The sequence below is a fragment of the Rhinopithecus bieti genome, unplaced genomic scaffold, assembly GCF_001698545.2.
Source record: "Rhinopithecus bieti isolate Rb0 unplaced genomic scaffold, ASM169854v2 scaffold_28055, whole genome shotgun sequence".
Classification (NCBI taxonomy): domain Eukaryota; kingdom Metazoa; phylum Chordata; class Mammalia; order Primates; family Cercopithecidae; genus Rhinopithecus; species Rhinopithecus bieti.
The window spans coordinates 714,338-722,093 of record NW_016812914.1 but is presented as its reverse complement, the minus strand read 5'-3'; positions in this window follow the sequence as shown (position 1 = coordinate 722,093).

Here is a 7,756-nt window from a genome sequence, read left to right as displayed (position 1 = left end):
GGAGTGCAGTGGCCGGATCTCAGCTCACTGCAAGTTCCGCCTCCTGGGATTAAGCCATTCTACTGCCTCAGCCTCCCGAGTAGCTGGGACTACAGGCGCCCGCCACCTCACCCGGCTAGTTTTTTTGTATTTTTTAGTAGAGACGGGGTTTCACCGTGTTAACCAGGATGGTGTCGATCTCCTGACCTTGTGATCCGCCCGTCTTGGCCTCCCAAAGTGCTGGGATTACAGGCTTGAGCCACTGTGCCCGGCCTGATTGGTCCATTTTACAGAGCACTGATTGGTGCATTTTACAAACCTCTTGTAAAACACAAAAGTTCTCCAAGTCCCCACTCAACCCAGGAAGTCCAGTTGACTTCACCTCTCAGTCTCATCAATTCCACCAGCTGCTACTGAGCCCTTGCACTGTGCTGGTTTTTCCCAAGACCACACATACACACACACACTGGGTAGCCAGACACTGAGGATACAGCGAGTCCTTGCCCCCACAAAGCCCACGCCCTTTAGAGGAGACAGATGCCAGCATCAACATTACCAGATGTTACGAAAGTACCTGGGAATAGTCTGCGTTCTTCAAAAAGTTAAACACAGGCCAGGCTTGGTGGCTCACACCTGTCATCCCAGCACTTTAGGAGACCAAGGTGGGCAGATCACCTGAGGTCAGGAATGTGCGCCCAGCTTGGCCAACATGGTAAAACTCCGTCTCTACTAAAAATACAAAAGTTAGCCAGGCGTGGTGGTGGGCACCCAGCTACCTGGGAGGCTGAGGCAGGAGAATCGCTTGAACCCAGGAGGTGGAGGTTGCAGTGAGCTGAGACCACACTGTTGCACTCCAGCCTGGGCAACAAGAGCAAAACTCTATCTCAAAGGAAAAGTTAAACACAGAGTCACTGTATGACCCGGGAATCTGACATCCAGGATACACCAAAAGAATTGGAAGCAGGGGCCGGGCGCAGTGGCTCAAGCCTGTAATCCCAGCACTTTGGGAGGCCGAGACGGGCGGATCACGAGGTCAGGAGATCGAGACCATCCTGGCTAACACGGTGAAACCTCGTCTCTACTAAAATACAAAACTAGCTGGGCGAGGTGGCAGGCGCCTGTAGTCCCAGCTACTCTGGAGGCTGAGGCAGGAGAATGGTGTAAATCCGGGAGGCGGAGCTTGCAGTGAGCTGAGATCCGGCCACTGCACTCCAGCCCAGGCGACAGAGCGAGACTCCACCTTAAATAAATAAATAAATAAATAAATAAAGATGTGTGTACACGTGGCTGATCTGATACCCCAATAGCAGTGAGCACACTAGCACCCCAAGCTAAATACCATTCTCCAATAAAAGGAACGAGGGGAGGAATCACTGATTTTATGACTGGGACAGAGAAAACACAAGACAAGGTATAGGCACATACCGCTGTGCCCAGCTAATTTTTTATTTTTTGTGGAGATAGGGGTCTCACTTTGTTGCCCAGGCTGGTCTTAAAGTCCTGGGCTCAAGCGATCCTCCTGCCTTGACCTCCCAAGGCTGGCCATACCCAGCCTAAATGAATGATTCAATGGGGGGCTGGGCTTGGTGACTCATGCTTGTCATCCCAGCACTTTGGGAGGCCAAGGTGGGCAGATCACCTGAGGTCAGGAGTTCAAAACCAGCCTGGCCAACATGGCGAAAACCCATCTCTACTAAAAATACAAAAATTAGAGGGGTGTGGTGGTGGGCACCTGTAATCCAAGCTACTCGGGAAGCTGAGGCAGGAGAATCATGTGAACCCAGGAGGTGAGCCAAGATTGTGCCACTATGCTCTAGCCTGAGCAACAGAGCAGCACTCCATCTCAAAAAAAAAAAAAAGAAAAAAAAAGAAAAACAGAAAACAAGATAAACCTGAAGCATCTTATGTTGCCAGAAAACAAGGAAATGTTCAAAAAAGAGTACAGATAGGTATAAAGGACACCAGACCCAACTGAAGCAGCTCCCTCTGGCTGAAGCTGGAGCAATTTGAACAATAAAATAAGTGACAGTGTGGGATTATCACCTAGAGAATAAAATAAATACCCAAACTGCTATAAGTAATTGAATAAATACCTGAATGGAGGGAGAAGGGACGGATCTTCCTTACAAATGAGTCACATTATACGTAAGAGGGAGGAGGAATGTCTTAGTCCCTTTGTGCCACTACAATGGAATATTATGGACTGGGAAATTTACAAAGATCATAGATTTATTTCTCATGGTTCTGGAGGCTGGGAAGTCCAAGATCAAGCCTCCAGCCTCTGGTGAGGGCTGTTCTCAGCTTCCAGAATGATGTCTTGAATGCCACCTTCTCACATGTCAGAAGGAAGGAGGGGAAGGGGGTCAAAATCTCCAGGAAGCCCTTTTATAATGGCACGAATCCTAAACACCTCCCCAAAGGCCCCACCTCCCAACACTGTTGCTTGTTGCATTGGAGAATCAGTTTCCAACATATGACTTTGGGGGTACCCATTCAGACCATAGCAAAGAGAAAGGACTTTACATTCAGTCACCCAGCAAACACCTTCACTTTCCTGGTGTTATCCCAAGAGCTTGGGCCACACTGGGCAAAAATGGGGAAAAAAAAAAAGAAAAATCCCTGCTTCCAACAGCTCACAGCCTCTCAAGGGAGACAGATGAGATAAATAACCAAATTCTGGAGCAGTTTAGAAGGCTGTACATGCTATGCAAAAAAGAAGAAGGAGGAGGAGGGAAAGGAGGAGGAGGAAAGAAGAAAAAGAAGGAAAAAGACGAAAGAAGAAAACTAATGGTGATGGGAACAACTGTATTAGGTTGGTGAAAAGTCATTGCACCGGCCGGGCGCGATGGCTCATGTCTGTAATCCCAGCACTTTGGGAGGCCAAGGCGCGCAGATCACAAGGTCAGGATATTGAGACTATCCTGGCTAACACAGTGGAAACCCCGTCTGTACTAAAAAAATACAAAAAAATTAGCTGGGTGTGGTGGCAGGTGCCTGTAGTCCCAGCTACTCAGGAGGCTGAGGCAGAAGAATGGCGTGAACCCAGGAGGCGGAGCTTGCAGTGAGCCGAGATGGCGCCACTGCTCTCCAGCCTGGGCGGCAGAGCGAGACTCCATCTCAAAAAAAAAAAAAAAAAAAAAAAAAAGTCATTGCACCACACAATGACTTTTGCACTAACCTAAATATATAGGTTGTTCAGGGTCCTGCTGAGGAAGTGACATTTGAGCAGAGACCTGAAGGGAGAGAGTGAGTCAAGTGTATATTTGGAGGATGAGAGCTGTAGGCAGAGTGCACAGCCCATGCAAAGGTCCTGGGGCAGGACTGTGCCTGGCATGCTGGAGGAACCAGTGGCTGCAGCAGAGTGAGCCAGGGGAAGAGAGGAAGGAGGGGAGGGCAACAAGGTGATGGACATGTCATGCAAGGCCTTGTGGCCCTTGGGCTGTGACCCCAAGGAAGGTGGGAGCTGTGGAGGGCTGTGGGCAGAGGAGGGACAGGACCTGACTCAGGTGCTCACAGGCGCCCTCTACTGGCTGCTGCAGGGAGGACAGACTGTGGGTTGTGGGGCGAGGGGCAGTAAGGACGGGAACAGGTGGACCAGTGCAGAGGGGACTGGGCTGGTTCAGGGTAGAGTCAGAGGAGAGGAAGAGAAAGCAAACAAAAGGAGACTTAAAAGAAGCTGAGAAGGCCGGGCACGGTGGCTCATGCCTGTAATCCCAGCACTTTGGGAGGCCAAGGAGGGTGTATCACCTGAGGTCAGGAGTTCGAGACCAGCCTGGCCAACATGGTGAAACCCCATCTCTACTAAAAATACAAAAATTAGCCGGGCATACTGGTGGGCACCTGTAATCTCAGCTACTCAGGAGGCTGGGGCTGGAGAATCGCTAGAACCCAGGAGGTGGAGGTTGTAGTGAGTTGAGATCACGCCACTGCACTCCAGCCTGGGTGACAGAGTTAGAACTCTGTCTCAAAAAAAAAAAGAAAAAAGAAAAAAGAAAAAAAAAAAGTAATAAACCACTACGTGGATGGTCCATCATCTTTTTTTTTTTTTTTTTTTTTTTTTTTTGAGACGGAGTCTCACTCTGTCTCCCAGCTGGAGTGGCAGTGGCAATTCAGCTCACTGCAAGCTCCGCCTCCGGTTTACCATTCTCCTGGCCTCAGCTTCCCGGAGTATCTGGGACTTCAGGCCCACCACCTTCCCCCCCCCTAGCCCGGCTACGATTTTTGTATTTTTTAGTAGAGACGGGGTTTCAGGTTTACCAGGATGTCTCGATCTCCTGACCTCTGTGATCCGCCCACTCGGCCTCCAAAGTGGCTGGGATTACAGGCTTGAGCCACCGCGCCGCGGCCCCATCATCTTTTGTAATTCGTCCTCTATGGATGGACACTGACTTGTTCCCAGTGTCTCCCAGTTATGGACGAGCCAAGCAAAGCTGGCTTCTCTGTGCATATTAGCATCTGCATGTTTCTCTAGAACAAATTCCTGAGAAACAAAAGAGAGATTGCCGAATGGAAGTGTCTGTAATTTTCCTTTTTTTGTTTGTTTGTTTTTTGTTTTTTGAGACAGTCTCACTTTGTCGCTCAGGCTGGAGAGCAGTGGCGCGATCCGGGTCCCTGCAGCCTCGACCTTCTGGGCTCAAGCAATCCTCCCACCTCACCCTCCCAAGTAACTGGGACTACAGGCAGAGCCACCACACCCAGCTAATTTTTAAATGTTTTGTACAGATGGGGGTGTCACTATGTTGCCCAGACTGGTCTTGAACTCCTGGGCTCAAGCAGTCCTCTCACCTTGGCTTCTCAAAGCGCTGGGGTTACAGGCACGAGCCACAGTGCCTGGCCTGTAATTTTCCTTTTTTCCTTTTTTCCTTTTTTTTTTGACAGAGCCTTGCTCTGTCGCCCAAGCTGGAGTGCAGTGGTGCCATCTCGGCTCACTGCAAGCTCCGCCTCCCGGGTTCACACCATTCTCCTGCCTCAGCCTTCCGAGCAGCTGGGACTACAGGCGCCCGCCACCACGCCCGGCTAACTTTTGTATTTTAGTAGAGACGGGGTTTCACCGTGTTAGCCAGGATGGTGTCGATCTCCTGACCTCGTGATCCGCCCGCCTCGGCCTCCCAAAGTGCTGGGATTACAGGCGTGAGCCACCGCGCCCAGCTGTCATTTTACTGTTAATCCTGCAGCCAGGTCACCCCAAATGCCTTGTGACCCCCGATGTGTGGTAAAGGATGGTGCGCACTTCCTGCCATCTACCCGGATGTAAGCTGTACCACGTTTTTGTGATCTGTGTGAAAATGAAAAGTGGTATCTGATTATGGTTTAAACATTCATTCCTCTTAGAATGAGCGAGGTTGAGTATCCTCTCGTTCGATTAAAAGCCTTTTGTCAGAACTGTCTTGAAACATATTATTTTTCAAATTCCACGATGACCATTTCCCATAGGTGAAAGGGTGGATTTGATGTTTAATCTTTTGCCTTCCTACATCCATCTAGCTCAGCATCAGTTGCCGAGATCTGGGTCAGGGGCCACATCCAGCTTTTTCTTCTCTTACATTTGATGTTGATAAAGGAGAAAAACCAGGTCAGGTGTAGTGGCTCATGCCAGGAATTCCAACACTTGAGGAAGCTGAGGCGGGAGGATCACTTGAGGCCAAGAGTTTAAGACCAGCCTGGGCAACAGAGTAAGACTTCGTCTCTACCAAAAAATCAAAAAGTGAGCTGGGTGTGGTGGCAGGTACCTGCAGTCCCAGCTACTCAGGAGGCTGAGATAAGAGACTTGAGCCCAGGAGTTTGAGGCTGCAGCAAGCTATGATCACACCACTGCCCTCTAGCCTGGATGAAAGAATGAGACCCTGTCTTAAAAAAAAAAAAAAATGGCATCGTGTGGTGGTGCACACCTGTAATCCCAGCACTTTGGGAGGCCAAAATGGGCAGATTGCCTGAAGTCAGGGGTTCAAGACCAGCTTGACCAACGTGGTGAAACCCCATCTCTACTAAAAATACAAAATTAGCTGGGTATGGTGGCACATGCCTGTAATCCCAGCTACTTGGGAGGCTGAGGCAGGAGAATCTCTTGAACCTGGGAGGCAGATGTTGCAGGGAGCCCAGATTGTGCCCTGCACTCCAGCTGGGCAACAAGAGTGAGACTCCGTCTCAAAATAAAAAAAATTGCCGGGCGCAGTGGCTCACGCCTGTAATCCCAGCACTTTGGGAGGCTGAGGCGGGCGGATCACAGGGTTGGGAGAGGAGATGAGACCATCCTGGCTAACACGATGAAACCCCGTCTCTACTAAAAATACAAAAAATTAGCTGGGCGTGGCGTGGTGGCGGGTGCCTGTAATCCCAGCTACTCAGGAGGCTGAGGCAGGAGAATCGCTTGAACCCAGGAGGTGGAGGTTGCAGTGAGCCGAGATCACACCACTGCACTCCAGCCTGGGTGACAGAGCAAGACTGTCTCAAAAAAAAAAAAAAAAAAAGAGGTTGGGAGTGGTGGGGCTCACACCTGTAACCCCAAGATTTCACAGGGCTGAGGAGGGAAGATCACTTGAAGTCAGGAGTTTGAGGTCAGCCTGGGCAGCATAGCAAGACCCTATCTCTACTAAAAAAATTTTCCAATTAGCCGGGCATGATGGTGCATGCCTGAGTCCCAGCTACTTGGGAGGCTGAGGCGGGAGGATCGCTTCAGCCCAGGGGTTTAAGGCTGCAGTGAGCCATGATCACACCACCACACTCCAGCCTGGGTGACAGAGCAAGATCCTGTCTTAAAATAAATAAAATAAAAATGTTTTAAATCTTGCAAAGAATCCTATCTGAAGCATTTAGATCTAGTTTTTAAATATATTCCACAATGAATCATCCGTTTCGGTCTCCAACAGGCAAAGAAAATCATGATGAATCCGCGAAAGGTCACCCCCTTGGTGACTGAGCCATTTGTGCAAAAGCTTCATTCTTTTCCGGAAACCCCAATTTGTCCTCAGAGTTAAGACTGTCAGCTCCAAAGGGATGGCCCCAGGCTGTGCTAGTGACTGAAACCCCCCCTCCATGACACAAGCCTGAAATAACCGCTGTGGGTGTGGGTGGTGCTATTGGTGTCATAAAGAAATATCATCTCAAAACTCATGTTTCAAAAGTGCATGTGAGGACTGGGCATGGTGGCTCAGGCTTGTAATCCCAGCACTCTGGGAGGCCGAGGGAGGTGGATCACTGGAGGTCAGGAGTTTGAGACCAGCCTGACCAGGTCAGGAGTTTAAGAATCAACATGGTGAAACCCCATCTTTACTAAAAATATAAAAATTAGCTGGCTGGGTGCGGTGGCTCACACCTGTAATCCCGGCACTTTGGGAGGCTGAGGCGGGTGGCTCATGAGGTCAGCAGATTGAGACCATCCTGGCCAACATGGTGAAACCCCATCTCTACTAAAAAAATACAAAAAACTAGCCGGGCGAGGTGGCGGCGCCTGTAGTCCCAGCTACTTGGGAGGCTGAGGCAGGAGAATGGCGTGAACCCGGGAGGCAGAGGTTGCAGTGAGCTGAGATCCGGCCACTGCACTCCAGCCTGGGCGACAGAGCGAGACTCCTTCTCAAAAAAAAAAAGCTGGGTGTGATGGTGCATGTCTGTAATCCCACCTACTCAGGAGGCCAAGGCACAAGAATTGCTTGAACCTGGGAGGTGGGGGTTGCAGTGAGCCAAGATTGCCCCAGTGCACTCCAACTTGGGCCACAGAGCAAGACTCCATTTCGGGGGGAAAAAAAATCCACCAAAAAAACAAAACATGTATGAGCACCTT